Source organism: Pinus tabuliformis, chromosome 4_2 (genome assembly GCF_031772625.1).
Source record: "Pinus tabuliformis cultivar Carrire ecotype Pingquan chromosome 4_2, CPIR1, whole genome shotgun sequence".
NCBI lineage: Eukaryota > Viridiplantae > Streptophyta > Pinopsida > Pinales > Pinaceae > Pinus > Pinus tabuliformis.
Window position 1 is genome coordinate 921,398,922 of NC_142304.1, and position 23,876 is coordinate 921,422,797.

The 23,876-nt window shown below is 37.2% G+C and overlaps 1 protein-coding gene across 1 annotated transcript in view; it reads left to right on the plus strand.

Moving 5' to 3' along the window:
- The first annotated feature begins 2,570 nt into the window (after positions 1-2,570).
- LOC149172690 (uncharacterized) overlaps positions 2,571-23,876 on the plus strand; it is a 37,505-nt gene continuing 16,199 nt past the window's right edge. The window contains exons 1-2 of the mRNA XM_089426427.1: positions 2,571-3,090; positions 3,173-3,327. The gene's annotated coding sequence lies outside the window, so the exon portion shown is untranslated. The remainder of the gene's footprint in view (positions 3,091-3,172; positions 3,328-23,876) is intronic.

Consider the following 23,876-nt stretch of genomic DNA (forward strand, 5'->3'; position numbering starts at 1 on the left):
CCTATCAGATTGCTCTCAATTTCCTTAGTCTTCCTGTGTAGAGGAACTACCTAGTGTTACGAAGAACATAGAGACTCTCACTGTGAGATTGCCCTAGTAACTACCCAATTCCTGCCTTTCGTAGGGTACATGTCTCTAAAATCTCAATACCGAATCCAAACTTGTGTGTTAGGTCGACTTCTCTTTTCTTTCCGTTCAAAGGGAGGGAACAACTAGTTCTCCAATTGGAGCTTGATTTGTAACTGTTTCAACTGTCTCTACTCCTATTTACTTTATTGATTTCCCCTCTCCTTACAGTGGAGTGACTTCACTCCTCTACTGTCAAGTTTGCAAGTCATCATGGCATTCCGTAAGTTTTTGTTGTTCTCGCTAGTTTTCGTTGTTCTGGATAGTTGTTGTCCTCCGTCTGATGCCTGTCATCAACTCTAATGGAATCTGACATGAGAGATCATATTCTGAAGAGGAAGAAAACTTGGTTGGAATACTTGTATCAAAGGACAGACTCGACAGCGAGAGAAGAAGACGAATAGAAAAAAGGAGAAATGAAAACCAACCACGTGTCAAACTTGGATAGGTGCGAGGAGTATGAAACCTAAGCTCTATGATTCACCGGAGTGAACAATGTTTGCACACTGGAAGCCCACAGAGAAAAACATCTTTCAGTATAATTAATAACATATTTCTCTATTCACAAATATTTAGAAACAAAATACGAAAAATTAGCAATATTTTAAATTTTTTACATATTAGCTTTTCTCACATTTATTTTTAAACTTTTTAAATATTCCCTATATATATAACATATTTTCTATTCACATTTTAGAAACATAATATCAAAAATCAATAATATTTTTAAATTTTTAAATATTACATTTTCATATATATATATATATATATGGGGGTTATTTTGATAAAAGTGACATTTATTGGGTAATTTTGATAAAAGTAAAATAATAAAAATGATATATCAAATTTTTTTTCCACATAACATTATTTTATTAATTTCTTAATTTTTTACTATGAGCTATTTTTGAGTTAAAAATTCTTTTAATTGATACTTTCGTATTTTTTTAAAAATTCTTTTAATTGATACTTTTGTATTTTTGAAATCCAATTTGATTTTTGATAAACTTTAATATAAATATAAACTTGTAATGTAATGATGTGATATCTAACAATTCGAATGGTTTTTATTTTATTGATTTAGACAAATATCATGATACACATATAATTGAGAAAATTATATCGGGATTGTGTTCATATGCTAGAATTTATATTGATATATACCTTAATAAGGGTCATTTTTTTTATTTTTTTTTGTTCTTGAAAAAAATAAGGGCCTTTTTTGACAAAATGTTTCTCAAATGGATTTTGTTTAAATGTACCCAAGTCTTGGATTATGGGAGTACAGTGTTCAAAGGTTGGATATGTCAATTTCCGTGACATCTTCAAGCTACCTTCCATGCTTGAGCTCTTAGTCAAAAGATAAAAATGGGACAAAATCAAAGCCAAAGTGCTAGAATTATTCAAAAAAGCCAATGTCGAATAATGACACTAATAAGAATGAGGTAAATATGTTGATTGAGTATCCACTCTTTCCTCATGGGATAGAGTAAAAGACATGGATAGGGTTGTACATGAAGCCTTTTAAGTGGAATAAAGTAGTTTTGCAAAACTAATATTTTGATTTAGACAAAGAATTTGTTCCCTTTATGTTAATGTGGTTCATTTTTTAAAAGAGTGTAAAGTTGTTTTAAAAATAGAATAAAATGGAAAAACAAAATGATTTTTATGATTTATAGTGAGTTATTGTAAAATTTTTTTCCTGTGCCAATAAGTTAAAGAAAAAAAGAAAAAAAAAAAGATGAATGATTAATTCTCTGTATATTAATATGGTTCATTTTTTAAAAGGGTGTAAAGTTGTTTAAAAAATAAAATAAAATGGAAAAACAAAATGATTCTTATAATTTATAGTGAGTTATTGTAAAAAACATTCACGGTGGCAATAAACTAAAGAAAAAAGGAAAAAAAAAGATGAATGATTAATTTTTAAAAGAAATAAATAAATGTAATTTTAATTTTGTAAATACAATGCAGATTTGTATTTTAATACTTTAAACACATGAATATTTTCTAATCAAATAAAAATTGCAATTTTATTTATTTATATATATATATATATTTAAAAAATTGTAAATATAATATAAATTTATGTTTTTTAATAATATTTAAAAATTTAAAAATACATTAATTTTCATTTGAAAAAAAAAATTATAGTTTTATTTTGTAAACACAAAAAATATTAAAATATAATATTTATATATAAAACTAACATAAATTTTATTTGATAAAAAAATTAGAAATATATTTTAAATATTAAAATTTTCTAAAATTTTCAATTATTTTAGATAATAAATTTCCAAAATTCTGACCACTTTAATTTATATTATTTTACTATAATTAATTTATGAGATTCTCAAAGTTGCTTTCGGAAACCACTCATAAAGGTTCTCAAGATTGCTTTCTAAATCCACTCATATATATTTTCTTCACATTCACACATCGTTCCTTCCTGCCTTATATCATATACATACTTTCTTCACTCTTGCACATCGTTCCTTCCCTGTATACTATACCTGTATTATAACACCACTTTAACTTCACAGACTGTATTTTCTGAGCTGCTGGATTACCATACATATTTATTCCACTTCACATTTACTGTCACTTCATTGTACGCCCAGGGACCAGCAATGGCATTATCCAAATAGAAATTGACATGGCCGTACGATATGAAAGATGTTTTGATTGATTGACATGGGTGTACGAAAAATACCCTCCAGTGTGGCAAAGATTTCAATGGCCTCCGTATTAAATGATACTGTAAATTAAAGAAACCTTAAAAAATACTGACTGATTATTGACTGCAATGAATGGATGAGTAGTGATGGGTTGTGAACGCGGCATTAAAGTCACTATCTACAATGAATTTCTGCGAACTGGGCTTCACTTTACCTTCTGGTATTTCTTCTGGGCAATAAGTGAGTGACCCTGTTTCCTTGGTGTTTCTGAGAGCGGCCTCTTTTCGTGGTAATTTCCTTGATGTTGCGTTCGAAGTAATCGATCATTTCTGAAAGTAATATTAATGTCTATTCATTTTGGTTTTCTGCAGGCCTGGTGCGCAACTCAAATCTCCTGTTCCTGTTCCTCGCGCTTAGAGTACTTCTGGATACCAGAGAAGCTGCCCCTACCATCGGTGGTTTGGGATCATCACAAAATTGGGTTTCAAATCCCCTGCAAAAGGAAGAAGGCTCCCACCGAGTGAAGGTAAGCAAATTTGCAATTACTTTCTTTGGGGTTTTGCAGGGTTATATAAATAGCAAAAGGTTGTCTGGGTTCATCTTTTACAGATTGAGTTTTCTTCTCAAAATATTTTGATTACAGATTTTCATGAAAGACCTCCTGAAATTTTGAGCATAAGGAATGAAACCTTGAATGCAGTTGATGAAACATTCCTTCATAACACTTATTATCAGACTTGCATCGGTGATTACAACTTGCACAGTAACACATTTTGAATTTGTGGGGTTGATAGAAACTGTACTGATACTTTTATGTAAATTACTCATTTATCATTCACCGCCTTAACTTAGTTTTTAAAGTGTAGCCTTTACATGAGTCTTTTTAAAATATAAAATATTCCTTTAGTTTTGCATATAAACGTTATATTTTATATCTATCCATAGTTTTGGATATAAACTTTATATTTTATGTTTTCATTGTAAATTCAAATTGTATGTTTGAATTACAATTTGAATTTTTATATTTTATGTTTTCATTGTAATTTCAAATTGTATGTTTGAATTTATTTATTTATTGATTTTAAATTATATATTTGAACTGATATTACAGCATTTTTTCAAATTTTTGCAACAAAATTACAAACTGTATATGCCATATGGCATTCCCCATGGAGCTTATCAATAATTTTTGTGTCTGACTATTCCTTCTTTTGTGGGTAGTAACTGCCCACCTTTTACAAAATTTACAATTATCCCTCTTCTAAAGAATCTTATATACATCCCAAAATACTGTATATGCCATATGGCATTCCCCATGGAGCTTATCAATAATTTTTGTGTCTGACTATTCCTTCTTTTGTGGGTAGTAACTGCCCACCTTTTACAAAATTTACAATTATCCCTCTTCTAAAGAATCTTATATACATCCCAAAATATCGTTACAAAAAGCTAAAAGAAATTCTAGAAACGAGATACATACTGCAGCAATAAATATTCATGTGTTATTTCAAAAAAATTGTGAAAAAATATTTTTGTTTTTGTTTTTGTTTAGTTTAGGTGATTCTAAATGTGCTTCTATCCATATCCAATCTTGCATTGAATATGCAGATTCTAAATGTGCTTCTATCCATATCCAATCTTGCATTGGATAGGGCATCTGCTTCTGTATTCCTGTACCTCTCTAGGTGATCAAACGAAATCTGAGTAAAGTGAATAAGCTATTGTTGTATTTTTAAAATATTCAGAGAAAAAGCATAATTGTGGATTCTTGCATTATTTTAATTCAATTAATGATATTTTGAGAGTCCCTATGTAATGATATTTTGAGAATCCCCATGAATACGAGTAGAGGGGATTCTCCGTGAGGTAATGATTTGAAGTAATAGTTTAAGAACAAAAATTTAGCCAAATTGTTTGAAACAGAGCAAATATTTGTATAGAAAGATATGGAAATTGTTGGAGAAAGATTAAGAATTCCACTTGCGCCTCCTAATGAGGGGTCCTTGTGCGGCCTCATCGAAGAATACCAAGTTGTGTCTGTTTGTATATCAGTAACAGGAGGATGATGAGAATGTAAAACAGGTTTCTGGAAAGAAACAATTTGTGCAATGGCCAGGCTTTGAATAGCAATCTTGGTTGTAAAAGGAGCCTTATCTTTGAAAATGGTGAGAATGTAAAATAAGTTTCTGGAAAGAAATAATTTGTGCAATGGCTATGCTTTCAACAACACTCTCTTGGTTGTAGAAGGAGCCTTATCTTTGAACATGGTGAGAAGCAATCTCTTGGTTGTAGAAGGAGCCTTATCTTTGAAGATGGTGAGAAGCAATCTCTTGGTTGTAGAAGGAGCCTTATTTTTGAAGATGGCAAGAATGTAAAACAGGTTTCTAGAAAGAAATAATTTGTGCAATGGCTAGGCTTTGAATAGCAATCTTCGCTGTAGAAGGAGCATCATCTTTGAAGATGGCTTGGTTTCATTCCAACCATATTCCCCAAACCACAATTAGCAAAAGGGCCTTGTGGTGGGGTTTTGTCTGAGATGCAAACCATAAAGAAAGGCATTCATCAATACTTTTAATTTTGATTTATTATTATTTAAAAAAATATGTTTATTTAAAGGTTAAAGTAAGTTATAAAATTTTTGCCTTACAAAGTTTGATATTTCTGTACTTTGATAAATTTAAGATATAGTCTTAATAAGCTGAAATATTAAAATTGTGTGTTTCTTATTTGAAGATTATGTACACCTTAATAAATAAGGTTTTTTGTCTTGTAAAGGAAATGGCCTCATATTTAAATTTGGTATTTAACTAAATTTTAACTTTGAAATTAAATTATTATTATTATTATTATTTACATGGACTAGGTACCCATGCATGCACTCAAAATGGTGGAGTAGCTCTAGAAATGAGTCCTCCTCCTTGCAACTCAAAGGGAAGGTGGAGATCAAGTTAATGATTATCCTTTGTAGTGGAAGGATGGCAATAAATCATCCAAGGACATTCTATCTACATAGTGGCTCTATCCATTATTTGTATAGGTTGATGAGAGCCCCTATGATTACGCAAAATACAAGTATGCAACATTTTAAATCTAGGCTCATTTTTAGAAATGACAATGCTTTAGCTATGCATGGATACCATTGGGTTAGAGCACAAAATACTCAGTTTGACTAGAACTTAATTGGTTAGCATCTCAAACTCTTGTTCTTATCTTTATGTTTATGGTTTTCTATGGGTTAACATGATTAGAATAGCTTGTTTTCAATGGAGTGAGGGTGATTCGACTTAGAATTGCGTTGTTGACAAGCCAAAGTTGTGGAGGTATCCCATTACCTTATTCATCTTATTTTCAATATCTTTTTATAACCTCCTTAATTTAATCACTCATAAGGCAATTTTGTTTTTTCTATATAATCATTAACTTGGCTCTTCACCTTCCTGGCATTTAATGGTTATTCTAGTTTGTGGTGACATTTATTTTTATTAATGTTGGCCTCTACCCTTTAATTTCTTAGAGTTGCCAAGTGCATAGTCCTTGACTTATTCTTCAAATTGTAATTGATCTTTAACTTTTGCAATCCCTTTTGGCCATAGTAGAGATCCCCTTACACTCCCACTATGGTTGACAGGTTGATTGTTCCCTCATTTGTCAGGTGGTCCCAAACCTCTCTTGTCTGGTCCAAAGCCTAAAACCATGCCAAAGACTTTGCATTTGAAAATAGCGAACCTGGAGTTGTAAAAAACAACACAACTATTGGTCTGAAAGCACATGTCACAGTGGCATCGCATACTCAAACTCATCAATGCATACCACATATACAGACATATGATGCGAATGAAACAAAGGACTTTCATAGTCAATTCTTAGCTAAAAGCAAAGACGAGATGTTAAAAATGGAAAAAAGCTATCAATAGAAAACAGACAACAAATGCCCAAAGATCATGTGGAAGTAGAGTTTGAAGGATGGATCCTTGACCTAGGGTATTCTAGAACATGCGTTAAAGGTATTTATGCTAACATATTTATACTGGTAGAATAAAGCCTTCATTGCTCAAATAATAAAGAAGAAAAGTAGTTAGCACCAAAATATTCTACACAAGATGAATGCGATAGAAAGAAAATTTGATACCCTATGCAAAAAAAATCTTGAATTTTGATATTATAATGTATATTCATTTACAGAATCAAATTAAAAATGAAAAGGAAAATGACCAAGTTCTAATTCATAAAAGACCCTCATTGAAACCCAATTTCATACATGAAGACAATGAAACCTACATGGATTAGCAACGATGGCAAGCTCAAGGACATGAGTCATTAGATTAATTCCTACCATTTGTTGTGAGTTTGAAAGAAAAGAATTTGGAGTCCCTTCGATACCATGTTATATGGTTTTTGTCCTCTTGCTTTAAATAGCTTACAAAAGCATACATATAAACTCCCACATTTTATGATTTATGGTTAGACCTGTGACGAGGCAAAGCCATGAGTTTCTTTAACTTTTAATGGTCCTCGTTTATTTATAAGGTTGTAATTCCTATTATTTTTGTAAGCTTGAAAGAAAAGTTGAAGTCCCTTTGATACCATATTATATGCTTTTTTTTCCTCTTGTTTTGAATAGCTTACAAAATCATAGATATAAACTCTCACATTTTATGATTTATTATTAGACTTATGACAAGGCCAAGGCACGAGTTTCTTTAACTTATAATGGTCATAGTTTATTTATAAGGTGGTAGGTCATTAATAAAATTAAGGGTACTCATTTTTGATATTATATTCATAAAAGGAGATATTAGCTTAAAAATATTATTATTGTTTTAAAATGAATTATATTTTTATTAATATTTTTATACTATTTTATAGCATACATTTATCCCTGGATGGGGTGTTTCGCATGTGAGAGGGTGGGTGTCACGCCCCCAGGCCTGCGGTAGTCTTTCAACCGCACTTGGCGAGGTGCGACACCACAGAACACTTTCTTTTCACCAATACTTATGTTCATGGACTACGCCTAACCATTAGTCTACTTAGTTTGTTTTTCGCAACCAAGTATTATTATGTTTCCTTTATACTAATGAACACCCATACACATTCATTATCCACAACAATTATAAATGAGGAACACAATTGCACAGTATAAAGGGAGGGGCAACTCCCTAAACAATGAGTCTGCCCGAATTCAATATATTATTCAACTTTACAATGTTACAATGCTTTACAAATATACTTGGGAAACACCAAGTTTCATACTTAGCCAATTTTACAACAAGGCCACACCTCCGTGTGCCAACCGAGTTCCTTGCTTGAGTTGGGCGGGCGCGCCCTCACACGGACCGCCAACTGTGATCCTCAACCGAACTTCGTTCACCTTGCACGATGGGCAGGGAACCTCACCCGAGTCACCTGTTCACCCTTGCACGACGGGCGGGCGGGCGACCTCACCCAAGTCACTCGTTCACCTTCGTTTCACCTGGCGACGACCTCACCCGAGTCTCCCCTGCATACACTTGCACGACGAGTGGGCGACCTCACCTGAGTCACCACCCGCGCTCCTTGTCCGAACGGCGGGCGCCTTCACCCGCGCCCTCACCTGATAATCGAGACTTGTGCGATATCACCATGTGGCCTTGCCCAAGGATTGGCGCATAAGAGCTGCGCCTCCTTGCTGTGGCTTAACACTACTTCGCACTTCCTCCTTGTTCCCCAAATGAATGCGTTCGAATGAATGCCTTTCTCCCCATCAACACACGCTTATACATATGCTAAATGGGGCGGTCGTGCCACCCTTGGCCAACCTGCGTTTTATGTCCAGCCGACGCCCTCACATGTTAATTCGGTTCTCCTTTCATTCGGTCGGCCCATCCAACCATCGCCCAAATTGTTACCACATGAGGTTGGCCTGTTTAACGGATTCTCTAGCTCATCCTCCATATAAGTTTCCAACCGCTTCATCACTTTCACACGCGCTCAAGTGCTTCGCTCGGTTATGTCTCCAGCTCGTGCGCTCTTTTGCGTTAGCAAAACCTTCGCACATCACGTGGCGGTCGTGCCTCGCACCATAGGTCCTTACATCCTCCCCCACTTAAAGTCATTGTCGTCCTCGACAATATCTCGTCCTGGCAACCATCTGTCACCAAGATCACCATACCAAGGCATACACCCCATCGGTATGTCATACATTGGAAAATCATCTCAATCCATGATCATCAACCATCTCGTCGCAATCTCCACATGCTGCTCCCCATCGTGGAAGGCTGGCCCCTCCATCTCAAGCTACATGCTTCCTGCAACATATCGTGTCGACCTCATCATGTGTCGTCCTCATGTGAACTGCTGCCATGATACTCCAACACAATGCTAACACATCTCTGTACACTTCTGGACCCCATGTTTGAACTAGTTGGGTAGCTAATCCAACTGTCACACTCAAACCATGAGAATGCACATCCTCATGCCATCATCAGTCGTTTCTCAGAACACCTTGTCACATCCTCAACTCGATCAAGAATCCATCTCCATACAAGTATAAGCCATGCTCAGGTCCATGAAGTAACCTCCATCTCGTCTACAACATGTTATCCATGATGTTTGGTACCAATGTGCTGCATGAAATCAGCCGCATCCATCCCAACATCATCCATCTGCAAAACATCCATCTCCTCAAAGTGAAGAGATCATCTCATCAAATCCCGACTCTCGATGTGCCACATCCAGGTCCATGAAGCAACCTCCATCATATCTGTATGTGCCATCCCTCAAGTCTGCCATAGAAACAAGTATACACATGTCTCATCTATCCATGTGCTACCCATGATCATAGATCAATCAGCTCCCATGTGTCAAAGTGATTGAGTCTCGGTTCAACCCATGCCCAAGTGTTGCCACCAAGGCATCATCATCGTCGTAACTCTATCACTCCAAAGTGTCTCATATCGTTCCTCCACATCAAGTCACTCTTTCAAGCCACACCCATACATGTACTCGAAAGTATGCATCCCATCCTGCATCAAAGTCTTTGACCTCAGCTCCTCAATGCATCGGATCCTCCAAGTCCACCATATATGAAGTCTCCAAAAGTCACAACCTCATGTCATCATGAGCTCCATAAGCCATCCCCAACCAACACTCTAGCAAGCATACAAGTCTCGGCCCAAAGGTCTCTGCAAGATGCCTCAGCTCTCCATGTAGTAGGAATGCTCCATAGTCTGCTCACAACTCCATCCAAGTCCATGGCCTTGTTGTACATAAGTGCACAACCTCTCCATCGGTTCATAAGTAAAACATCTCCATGTCACACCAGCAAATCCATCTGCACAACATCCTTGCCTTGGCACTCCTCATTGGATGCCCATAAGTGACACCTCTACAAGTGTTCCTGCATAATGTCCATGCGTAAGACTGCCATGCTCCATGTCTTCAACCTGATTTCCATGACTAAGTTGCCCATGTAGTCCAACCAAGTAGACCTATCACAACGATCGGTCGTCCCCATCCAAGTCTGCAATCTTTGGTCTAGTGAACTCGATCACCCAACCATATCATCATCACATGAGTCTCTCCATCATAGCTCCCCCACTAAAGGTTCCACCAAGACTTGCTCTTGGTCTCGGCCATGAGAAGTCCACCCAAGCAACTCAAGTGTGTGCCCTCCTCCAATCTGTCCATGAGTCATGTTGGGCACTTAGCCAATTCTCCATGTGGCTAAAGCATGACCCAATCCTCCGCAACGATCATCATGTTCCTCCCTTGTCACGGGCCCTTGTACCTTCTATCATAAGGTCACAAACAACTCCAACAAGTCCTGCAACAATCAACAATCCTTGCTTCTCCATACAAGGTGTCATTGTAGACATCCATGGTAAGATGCTCCCTTGCATAAGCAAACTGACTTTGCCTTTCCCCGCATATGGTTCATCTCCCAAATGCCCAATTGAAACACAAGTATCAATACTTACTTCATCATCATGAGGCTCCTCCATGTGAGTATCCTCATCCATCCATGTTTGCAAACTGCATGATCCCGGTCCAACTTGGTCAATCTCAAGTTCGTCCTCCATCGTTGTCACATCTGCAACATCCTAAATTATCACAGCTTCTTCTTTCTTATCAGCACAATCTGCGACTTCATCCTGCTCCATTGTCCAACCAAGTTGAAGAAGTTCGTTTTCAACATTCTTTTCCAAGACTTCAAGTTCCTTTCGAATTCGGGGATTCTCTTCTTTCATCCGCTTCAACCTGTATAAGGTAAGCAAGAGCTTCCCTTCGCATTCTTCCAAACCTGCCATGCCTTGTCGTTCAGCTTGGCCCAAGCACTAAGCTTCACCTCTGCTTAAACCTATTTCACCATTCACTTGAATCACCTTGATATTCCATGTGTCACCTGCAAAGCTTGAACTTCCTTTCAAGTCTTTGGCCTTTGTAGAATCAACTCCTTGATTCAGTTCACTAGCTTCACCAAGTACCCTGCAACCATGAACCAGCTCTTGTTCCACTTGTATGTGAAACCAGCTTCGTTCACCTGTATATACCTTCTTCCACTGTCACCAACTGTCAAGTGTGTATGCACTTGCTTCACCCAGCTTCTTGCAAGACTTCTCCAAGTCTTCAGACTAGCTCTGATACCAAATGTCACGAAGTGCAGGTGTGTATCAGCTTCAACACTTCAACACTAGCACCAGCTCCTCGGCACTAGCTCTGATACCAACTGTCACGCCCCCAGGCCTGCGGTAGTCTTTCAACCGCACTTGGCGAGGTGCGGCACCACCGAACACTTTCTTTTCACCAATACTTATGTTCATGGACTATGCCTAACCATTAGTCTATTTAGTTTGTTTTTCGCAACCAAGTATTATTATGTTTCCTTTATACTAATGAACACCCACACACATTCATTATCCACAGCAATTATAAATGAGGAACACAATTGCACAGTATAAAAAGGGGCAACTCCCTGAACAATGAGTCTGCCCGAATTCAATATATTATTCAACTTTACAATGTTACAATGCTTTACAAGTATACTTGGGAAACACCAAGTTTCATACTTAGCCAATTTTACAACAAGGCCACACCTCCGTGTGTCAACTGAGTTCCTTGCTTGAGTTGGGCGGGCACACCGTCACAGGGACCGCCAAACGTGCTCCTCAACCGAACTTCGTTCACCTTGCACGACGGGCGGGCGACCTCACCCGAGTCACCTGTTCACCCTTGCACGACGGGTGGGAAACCTCACCCAAGTCACCCGTTCACCTTCGTTTCACCCGGCGGTGACCTCACCCGAGTCTCCCTCGCATACACTTGCACGACGGGTAGGTGACCTACCTGAGTAACCCAAGTCACCTGTTGTTTCCTCTTGCACGATGGGCGGGCGACCTCACCTGAGTCGCCACCCGTGCTCCTTGTCCGAATGGTGGGCGCCTTCACCCGTGCCCTCACCCGATAACTGAGACCTGTGCAATATCACCGTGCGGCCTTGCCCAAAGATGGGCGCATAAGAGCTGCACCTCCTTGCTGCAGCTTAACACTACTTCGCACTTCCTCCTTGTACCCCGAATGAATGCGTTCGAATGAATGCCTTTCTCCCCATCAACACACACTTATACATATGCTTCATGGGGCGGTCGTACCACTCTTGGCCAACCTGCGTTTTATGTCTAGCTGACGCCCTCACATGTTAATTCGGTTCTCCTTTCATTCGGTTGGCCCATCCAACCATCGCCTGAATTATTACCACATGAGGTCGGCTTGTTTAACGGACGCCCTAACTCGTCCTCCATATAAGTTTCCAACCGCTTCATCGCTTTCGCACACGCCCAAGTGCTTCGCTCGGTTATGTCTCCAGCGCGTGTGCTCTTTTGCCTTAGCCAAACCTTCGCACATCGCGTGGTGGTCGTGCCTCGGACCGCAGGTCCTTACAGTGGGGGTCAAGTTGTTGCCATCCACTTGGTCATTCGACCGAGGACGCAATAGCACACCCCCTTAGCTATTCATTCAACCACACCAGCTTCAGCATGGGGAACGACATAATTCTGTGGTCCAATACCATGCAACTAAAACACCACCCTTTCCCTTTGAACCTCTATCAAATTTACTTCACCTTGCAAATAAATTATTGCATGATTGCTTGATCTCCTCGCCTTGTGCGACCGAGTGGACTTTGTTTCCACTAAGTATGGCATTCAATGTAATAGTCCACCTGACAAACAATATTCTTGTGTAATTGCTTGATCTCCTCACCTCATGTGACCAAGCAGACTCTATTGCTGCCAAGTATGGAATTTTCTATCACAGTCTTGATAATTCATAGCTCCACTATCACCAAAAACCTTGGACAAAAGGATATTAGGCAGGGAAAAATTTAAGGATGGAATTTTATCATAAAGTTTAGAAACCTTGATGAATCTTACTAGTCCCTAATATGCAAATTGTAATAATTTTGTAGAAATATTTAGATTTCCAATGATTTTATATTAGTCAATATAATATTTTGGCTATTTTCAAGGTAAAATAATGTTGTACTATAAAATTTGGGCAAATCATTTTTGAAAAAAATGGAAATTGGCTTTTTTGTTTGTTTGGGAAAAGCATGGAAATTTAGCCCACCTACGAATATTAGCCCCTAAAATTTTCCCTAATATTAGGCAAGATGGGGCAATTCCAAAAGGATAATTCAGGTGCTTTGATAGTTCAGTTCTCGTCTAAATGAGGAAGCCTAGCTCTTGAGGGATAGACTAAATTGGCTCAGTCCTCTGAGCCATGCTTGCAATGATCCAATGCTCATATATTTCTAGAAAAAATTCAGGGAAGCGAAAGATAGCTCATTAGCAAGCTTTACTCCATGAAGCTGGAATTTTCCCTCCTTGACTTCAGCTGGAAACCTGACTCACTCTGCAACAAAATTTACTGTATAACGGTCTATCGAGCATCTTAGAATTGGCCTAAGCATTTTACAACGGTGAAAATGTATTACAATAGTCAAGTGGCTTTTCACCTGGGCATGTCAACCCTCCTCTTGGCTCTTTATTGCATCCTCTTTCATTGGTGTTCTTGCCTTGACCTTCACTCCTAGCAACAACGTGGCCTCCTATTCTTATCTGTTGATGGCTAGTCCCTTGCATTTCCATGGAGACTCCTCCCTCTCATGGCTCTTGGCTCTTTGCGGAGCTCTTTCTTATTGGTTGTTTCGTTTGCTAGCACCCTCCCAGCGAATTTGTCTGTTGTTTGACGACTTACCTTTGTTTGTGTCATGGACTTGGCTTTGCTTTATTGTTATTGCCTTTACACATGTCAATATTTGTCTCTTCCTTGACACATAAGTATTGTTCCTTGGCCTTTCTCTCCTCCTCGTGTAGCCTCCACGTTATGCAAGCGAGTCTGTGCCCATATGGCACAACATACTATCAAGAATGGGCTAGTTGAGGCAACATAGACACATGAATTCATCACAGGGTGGAGGAAGCATCAATTCGATTTCAAGGACTTACACTGTCTCCTATTAAGGAAGAACTTACTCATGTTGAACAAAAAGGAACCAACCTGAGGCACCTTCTCTCAAACATGGAGGTAATGATAGATTTGGTTGATTGGGTGCTTGATATAGGGCACACATGTGGGCGCTTCACTCAATATATGTCAGGGAAAATTTTAAGGATGGAAAATTATCTTGAAGTTTAAAAACATTGGCGAATCCCACTAGTTGCTAATATGCGAACTATAAAATGTTTATTAATGTATTTGTAAAATTATTCCAATTTATAATTATTTTATATATACTCTCTGTATAATGTTTGCGATTTTTAAGGTAAAATAATTTTATATTGTAAAATTTTGGCAAATCATTTTTATAAAAAAATGGAAATTGACGAATCTATTTTTTTGAAAAATCATGGAAAATTAGCCACCTGCGAATATTAGCACCTACAATTTTCCATGATATATGTGCATGATGGACTTGTACTGGCACATTAAATTCCTATTTAGCAAGGGTCTCCTTGATCAACATGTGAAGGGAGAGGACCTCCACCTCTCCATGGAACATTTACATCGACACATGATGAACTTGAATCAATGATTGGTGTGCATAGAGAAGCACCTTGGCATCCCTCCTACTACTGGCTACTCACCGGGAAGCAACAAGGAGCGATCCAGGTTGCAACAACATATTCAAACCCCTCTTCGTAGTCTCCTCACTCTTGTTATGTCTTTGGTTTTTCAATTTCTTGTTTACATGTCTTTCTTTTATGGCCATGAGGGCCCCCATATTAGCATTTGTATGGTATATTTTGAATTTTTGGGCAATTTTTTGTCTATTGCCTCTCTTATGCATGTACATTTTTGGATATGGTTAGGTTTTCCTAGTGACCAGCCAATATAAAATAGAGTGTATTGTTTAGAAGGCAATACACATATTTATTCCACAAATAAAGTAATATACATTTAAACATTTATTTGAATTATAATCATTTATAGATTATAAGCTTTATAATAAAATATTTTTGCTAAAAGGTTATTTATTGTAAAAATAATTTTCTTTTTTAAGTGGAAAATATACTTATATTTTATATAGAGAATATACATGTTTTAGTTTTCAGGGAACTATTTCTTAGCAACAAAGCTTAAAGCCATTAGATCAAAGCTTAGCCTCAACAAAAAGACTCAAACCCATTACATCAAAACTTATCATGTAACATCATATCACTCATGGGAATGATACTTGGGTGAAAAAAATCCCAATCATTCCTTACACCACCGAACTAAACTCAATTATTGTATATATATATATAGATTTATAAATTATAATTTTTATAATTACATATTTATAATAAAAACAATTAAAATTATACCGAGTAAAATCATTTTTAACATTTGTAAATTTGAGATAGAGATTCATTTAATACCCACAACTTTAACTTTTTACAATGACACTTCGAAGGGGGTAGAACCCTCATCTTTCATCTTTAATCATTATCTTTTAACTTTATTTAATTATGATTCTAACTATGCCTTTGCTCAATCATATATATACAATAGAGATTGGAGAAATTTAATACTAATAAATAACTTTTTCAAATATTATAAATTATACATATATTTTAATAAAAAAATCACTTTTGACCTTTATGATTTTAAATAAATAATAACTTTCTTCATCACGTTACAATGATTTAATAACTAACTTTTACTATTATGTTTTAGATCATATATTCAATTGTGTTTTTGGCAATAATGGAATAAATCTCTAGAACTTGGTCTTTTTTACTCGATCAATATCATTTTCACTATACGGAGGGACACAAACATGGGACAAATTAGGTTAATCTTTTTTTCTACATGGTTTACCAAACATTTTTAAAACAATTATTAATCAACTATTTTAATATCTAAATTATTATTTAATTATATTTTAATAATATTATTAATATAATTATTAATTAATAAATATTTAATTATAAATTAAAATCGCTTTGGGTTTTTATTCATTAAAATAAGAAAAATAAATATTTTAATATTTTTATTTATTAAAATAAGAAAAATAAATATTTTAATGTTATAGATTTATCTTAAATCTAGATTTATCAAGTGAAAATAAATCCTATCTTTTAAGGTGTAAATTTCTTTTAAAATATAAAAAAATTGTTTACACTCTAAGAGTTTTGTTCCATGAATATCATTTTCACTATAAGAGGGATATAAACATGGGACAAATTAGATTAATCCTTTTTTCTATATGGTTTACCAAACATTTTTAAAATAATTATTAATCAACTATTATTTAATAGGTATATTAATATCTAAATTATTATTTAATCATATTTTAATAATATTATTAATATAATTATTAATTAATTAATATTTAATTATAAATGAAAATCCAAATAAATTTTGAAATTAAAGGTTTATGTTTTTATTCATTAAAATAAGAAAAATAAATATTTTAATGTTCTAGATTTATCTTAAGTCTAGATTTATCAAGTGAAGATAAATCCAATCTTTTAAGGTGCAAATTTCTTTTAAAATATAAAATATATAAAAAAAAATGTTTACACTTGGAGAGCTTTGTTCTATCTTTACATTTAATAGATTAGACTTAAGATAGATGTATGTTGGCTCACCATTTGTTAACTCCTTGCTAAGCATGAAAAGAATTCAGCATCTCCTTAATTTTGACAACTACCCCAAAAAATGTGTTAGATCATAAGGATAAGAAATCTCTTTCTCTACACAGATATCTTTGATATTGAAAAACACACACATATATACACATACATAATATTGAAATATTTTATTTAATGTGCATATTTAAATATATGCACCTCTAGCATATTGAGAAGTAGGAAATAATTAAAATTTTCAATGAAAGAACTAAAGAACTACACATCTCAGTCATTCTAAAAATGAAAAAGTACTTATAGAAGAAATATCAATTACTTTATCTCTCTATATATAAAGTTGATGTAAGATTATGTTATTTAAAGTAGATATAGATATTGAACTAATCACACATTGTTCATACTAGAAAGTAAAAAGAACTTATGGAACAAACTATTTTTTTTAACTATCATTTACTTTATCTCTCTTGATATGTGAAATTCATGTAAAACAATGTTACCTAAGGTGGACATTGAAGGTTTTATTTCTAGTGGATATTGATTTATTTATTTTTGTGGAGTTTTCAAGATTCTATCTTCGTTAACTTTTTTAATTTTTTTAAATATAGGTATTTTTTATTTCTTTTAATGTAATATTATTATAAAACATCTATCTATCTCATACTCTGTTGTGTTCACATTTTTTATGTAATATTTTTTTGTGAGTTAATTTTTGTGTTACCTTCAAAATTCAAGATAGATCATTGATAAACCTTTGTTCAAAAATAAATTGGCCTAGATCCACCACAAAGGAAACCATACTTGTTGGTTGATAATAAGAGAGACATAGAATCAACATAAAGAAATGACAAACAACCAAAACGGTGCCATATCATAACATGATTATAAGATAAAACAAAAAAACTACAAAACAACATACTCAAGAATCTAAAGATTTCATAGGAGCGAGGTCCCTTGTACTTGTACCAGCTGGCGCAAAGGGCTTGAGCTCACATTGGAGGTGACTCTTCAAGTGAGCCAAGCAAGCACCTAATCTCTCCAGACAATACCACTAATAATGTTGCACCATTTGGATCTCGTTCATGGATGAAATGATACCATTCCTATCTTTATGTTTCTCCTTCATAACTCAACTTAATACAATTTTCAGCTGCTAGAGTAGGGTGATAGAATGTAGGCATTGGTTCCTTCTTCCTGTGGTATGAATAGGGTCAAGGAGAAAATTGGAGACCTCCTTGATAACTTTTGAAGCTAAATAGGCCTAGCGATCGCTAATGGCATAGGTCCCCAACTGATGAATCTCCTCCAAAAAGTTGGGAGAAGTCGATGAGTAATAAATGGAAGCCACTTCCTAGGCTTGGGTCTGAGCACGTGGTTGGCATTGTTGGCTACTCCCACTAGCCCCGTTATGACTACCCATCATCTCACGAGGCATTGAGGTCAAATAAAAAGGATACCAGACCTAGAACCAAGGCCTTACTCGACTCCCCCAAAGAGAGAAAAATCCAACCAAGGTCCCCTTGACTACGAACTAGTGACAGTAGAGACAATAGAGTCCCACGAGCCACCCCAAAGAAACAACAAACCAATATAGAATTGACTCAGGAAATGATGCCTTGCATCAACTCCAAATAACCATGCAACTATAGGGTGCAAGGTGTAGGACAGGGCCAGACCAAAGAGCAGGCACCAACAATATTAAGCCATAAAATCCCCAAAAGGAGAGGGAAAGGACCAAAAATTGAAGATATCATAGGAACCACCAAATACCTTGAGATCCAAAAGAGAGTGAGACTTCAGGTGTACTGTAGGAGGACTATTGGAAAGGAACCACTTGCAAATATAAAAATGAAGATAAAATTCATAAAGTATGAGGAAACTAGTACCCAAAAACTGCTACCTACGATTGTCGGGGCCGACAGAGTCCTTAACATTGGTGTTTTATTGATGGTGTCGGCAAAATATTCTTTAAGATGTTGTAGACTCCATGGAATTTCAGCTGACTACTTCAAGATTTAGTATTGAGTTGCTACCCACTCCCCTAAATGGACAAAGTGAGCGCCCAAAATTCGAAAGAAGAAGAATTTGTATGCAGTCGTGGGTTACGACTATTGTTGTACCATAGGCATGCAACCCTCGCATTGAGAAAGATCGAACATTACTCCGTGACTTAGCCAAGTTGTCCTCGGCTTCAAACTCCATTGTGTTGAGTAGATGAAAATATAATCCCTACAGCGACGGGGGTGGAATCCAAACCAGACATGAATTCAATAATATATGCAATAAGAAATCAATTCGTAGGCCTTACAAAGAATGAACCATCACACCGAAGGAAATAAAGCCTCACATGCTTTGTGCATGGGAGGTGTTGGCCATGCAACACGCCCCCCAAAACGCAGTGGGGGGTGGTGGGGTGGCGAGCACCCTTCTCAACCTGTGCTAACACTTGTCCTTGTGCCATATATTTTTTAAGTAATATGAAATGATATATAAAATAATTTTTAATTATTGAAATAGGAAAAATGGGATTGGGAGGGGTTGGCCATGCAAACCCCCCCCCCCCCCACGCAGTGGGGGGTGGTGGGGTGGCGAGCACCCTTCTCAACCTGTGCTAACACTTGTCCTTGTGCCATATATTTTTTAAGTAATATGAAATGATATATAAAATAATTTTTAATTATTGAAATAGGAAAAATGGGATTCCTCACATCTCAATATATTTTTTTTGTAGGCCAAAATCTTTTATTAATTCAACAAAAAAGTTACAACATATAGACACGAAGCCCACTGCTCTCCCGACTTCACTCTAACTGGATTTGTTAGCTAGGAGAGCGGTACAAAAACTGAGTAGTAAGTGTCATTTTTTACATAATCCCCAGAGACAAAAAAGGTAGATTTCCTAAAATACATGATGAACTTGTTAACACCCAGGTTGTTCCCTTTGACTCCCAAGGGAATACGGTCGGGGTAACCACTAACCAATCTTTGGATTACAGCTCCTAGCCAAACTGTAATCAGAGAGGGCTCTCTCTTTATGATTTGTCTCTGTTCTGATAGTATTTTAGGCTAGCTGTGATGTTCAGGGTTTGGTTTTATGTTTTGGTTGAGGGATGTCTTCTGTACCTAAGATGGAAACCTTCAGATGATTCTAGTCCATTGGGCAATGGAGTCTTTGGTTACTGGTTGTTTGAGAGGTAGATTGGGATTGCTGAAACTGCAGGGCCTTTTGAATATCTCATGAAACAAACTTGATATTATAATGATGAAATGTGTTTAACCAGTGAAAAGCGATTAAGAATTTTCCACTAAGCTTGGTTGTGAGAAAGAGATGTATTGTAAAGGAGCAAATTTGAATTCCTAAAACAATAATCACTGTGAAAGATACAGTGTAGAGGTGCAGCAATTAAGAATTACACCTTTATGACCATAACTGAGAAAAACATTTATAATAGCATAGATTGAATTCAGGGTATTCTATGAATAAATCCTGGAATTAGTCTTTTTCTCTGCCATTAATTGTGAGATCTAGAACATGGATGAGTTATGAGAAAATAACAGAAACAACACAACGAAAGTTTAAGGAAACTTATTGAGCCATGAAGACACGCAGGAATCCTGTAGCACACAGCGATCGCATTACAACCCCTCAGACAACACAGACTTTGGAAATTCCATCGGCCTTTGTATTAAACTCTGAAAATTTACAGCAAAAGAACTCTTGAAGAGAAATCAACAACAACCCCTGCAAACTAATGCGAGGGGGAATATATACAAACGCTCATACAAAATATCTGAAGCGTTGAGTCATCTGAGAAATGAATACGTTCACCAACTTTTCAAGATAGTAGATAAGAAAGTTATTACATCATTGAATACAAAATAAATGCTCTTTATATCTGTCAGGAGATACTTTGACCTTTGGAGGCCACGGAGTCGGTTTGAACGTTCTGCTTTAATGCTGGAAAATGTGCTTTTATGACTGTCGTGTTGTAGCTTTTCGGTCCTGTTACCTGTTAGCTGTCAATCTTGCTTTGTTGGCCGAATATGATCTGCTGAGTTGGCTCAGCCCTTCCCTTTTCACGCATGCTGATTTTACTAAGTTTTCCTGTGCATGACCACTTATAAATTTGAACAAAAAACTTGATTTACAGGCTCTGGCTTACAATATCAGCTGTATCATTTTGGTCCAGTATTCCTGTGTGGGCAATTGATGTCTAAGAATTGCATCCAAAGTCTCATCTGCCTCTGTGTATTTGTAGAAGTTTGGAGGCACTTCAAACAGATGTTTAATTTCATTCATTATAAAGAATAAATTCTCTACCCTGTTGTACAGACTTTGTCCTGTAGCTGGCCCTGTTTCCTCTGAGGTGCTGGGCCTTTCAGTGATCTGATTTGTGGCGAATGTGTTGACCCTCTTGGCATACTGCTCATGTGTAAGTAGCCTTCCTGCGCTGTTCAGTAAACCAGGGAGACCTCTGTTTTGCAATGCCACAAATTTGTCCATGAATCTATTGACCTCTGTCTGCATGTCCTGGGTCCTTCTTTCTAGTGTCTGCACCAGGTTTCTTAGTGTCAGGACCCTCTTTATTAACAGAATAGTCTCAGTCCTGTTGGAGATTCCCATAGTTGCTAACTGAGCACTTGTTCTATTATTAAGCACATTGATCATCCTGTTGGCAACCTCAAGCATATTGCCTAGAGATGCCCTTGATCTCTGGATTTCCCTGTGTGCTTTTGCAATGAGCTCCAGCTGTTCATGAATTGTCTCAATATATTGCCATTGATCAGTTATGGATTGGCCAATGTTGGCCCATAGCACTGTCTTGAGCTCAGCTGTCACTTTGTCAAGTGTGAGCTCCTTCTCCAGCTCTTTTATCTTATCCTTAAGGACCTTTATTTCCCTACCCTTTTCTGCTACAACCTGCTTGGATTTGTCATATCTTTCATTTAATTTGACCAAATTTTCCTTGGCCTCTTTTAACTCTGCCATTTGGGCTTCCAGGGCTTGGATTTCATTCTTGAGCTTCTGCATATCTAGGCTTGGAGCCTGCTCTGTTGTTGGTGCAGCTGCTGATGTAGATGGTGCTGTCTGTTCAGTCTGTTGAGTGAGGGGAGCAGTAGTTGGAGGAGCTTCCTCAAGGTTAATTATTTCTGGAGGAGGCTGAGATGTTTGACCTCCTTCCTTTTGCTGTAATGCTGCTTGCAATGCTGCCTGTGCAACTTCTGATTCTCCCAACTTCTCTTGAGTCTGGATTAGCTGTTTGTATAAAGACACCAGCAAAGCTGCCGCATCTTGATCATGTCTCAGCTGGGCAACTTCTTCCGTTTGAGGGTGAATAGTTGCTGGGATTTTGATCTTTTTCTTCAATGCTGCCATGTCTGCATCCCTCAATTTCAATAATGCTTGTATACCCTTGATGTCCTTGGGGTCATGCCCAATCTCTATGATTATATCTTCTAAGGCCCTGATCCTGTTGTCCTTTGCTTGGGAGGATTCTCTCTCCAACTCAAGTTGGGCAGCTGTATTATTTAGGCTATTTTCTAGCCTGTAGTTATCTAATGTCTTGTCTGCCAAGGAGGCATACACCATCTCACCCGTTTGCTTATGCAATTCGATTTTGTCCATTGGGTGGATGTCCTTGGCAAGGACCTCAAGATTGGTCCTCAAGTAGTCTGAAGGGGACTGTGGCTGCAAGGCAGTTGGCATGAAGTGACTCATGATCATTTTGCCTTCACTAACATCATATGCAGACATTAGTCTTTGCTGGTTAGTGGGAGCCATTTTCAACAAATGATTATATAGCTGTATTTTTATTGGCTCATTCCTCTTCTTTATGTCAATGAACTGCTGTTTGATGCCCAGTTCACCTTCTCTCTGCTGGCTTGAGGAGCTGACTTCTCCTCCCACTGTCCTCTCTTGTTCCTGCTGGAAGGAACTTGCAGATGCCTCCATACTAGGTGGGCCCATGCCCAAAGATTGCCCTATAGGCATTTCTTCCTCTGAAAGGGGATTCATTCTGTGCCTTTTCTCCCCATGACTTATTGATGTGGTTAGGGGAGTTTCTCTGTCCCTCTTTCTGCTTATGTCTTCTTTTTGTGGGGTTTGGAGGACTGAGGCCTCCACTGTCGTTTCCTGCCTAGGAGGCACAATTTGTGGTGGCTGCTGCTCAGTAAAAATTGGGGCCTCAGCTGCCTTTTCTTGCTGTAATGGCTGCTCTTTCTCTTGCTGCCCCTCTTGTTGTTGTTGTACCTGTTCTTGTTGCTGCTGCACCTCCTCATGAGGTGGCTGTTCGGTTTCCATCTCTTTTTCCTTGCCTTTGCTAGAAGTCTGCCCAGTAGCTTTAACTGCTTGCTGATTTGCTGTGGAGGAAGAGGCAGCTGCTCCCACTTGAGTGCTTGGAAGAGTAAACACCTGTGAACAAAGCTCAAGGTCAGCCATCTTCCTCAGATTTCTTATTGCTCTTTGATTTAACTCTTCTTGTGTGACAGCCTCCTCTAAGGTTCCTCTCCTCCATTTTACTTGATTTGCATATTTTTCTATGTGAGGAATCCTTACATGATCATAACCAGACAGCTTATACTTGACCCTTCTTAAAGTTATGAAGTGATTGGGGTCATAAGGTTTCCAAAGGAAACTGGTTTGCAAGCCAAGGGATTCTAACATGCTATCCGCCTCTTTCCAACCTTCCTCCCTTTTGTTGTAGATAAAGTGGCCTAATTGGTTCCTGACCTTGAGTTGTGCTTTCTTGCCTTTGCCTGAAAAATGTAGCACATCAGCATTCCCAAACTGCCTGAAATATTCAAGGGCAAACAATCTCATGGGCACATATTTGGGCAATCTGTAGGGAGGCAATTCACACCCATAGATCCTGATGACCGTGTGGTTCTGGTAGAAGTACCAGTCCCCAATGCTGTATGATTTAGACAACTGAAGTACCCTTTGCATCTCATCAGTTAGTCTTGG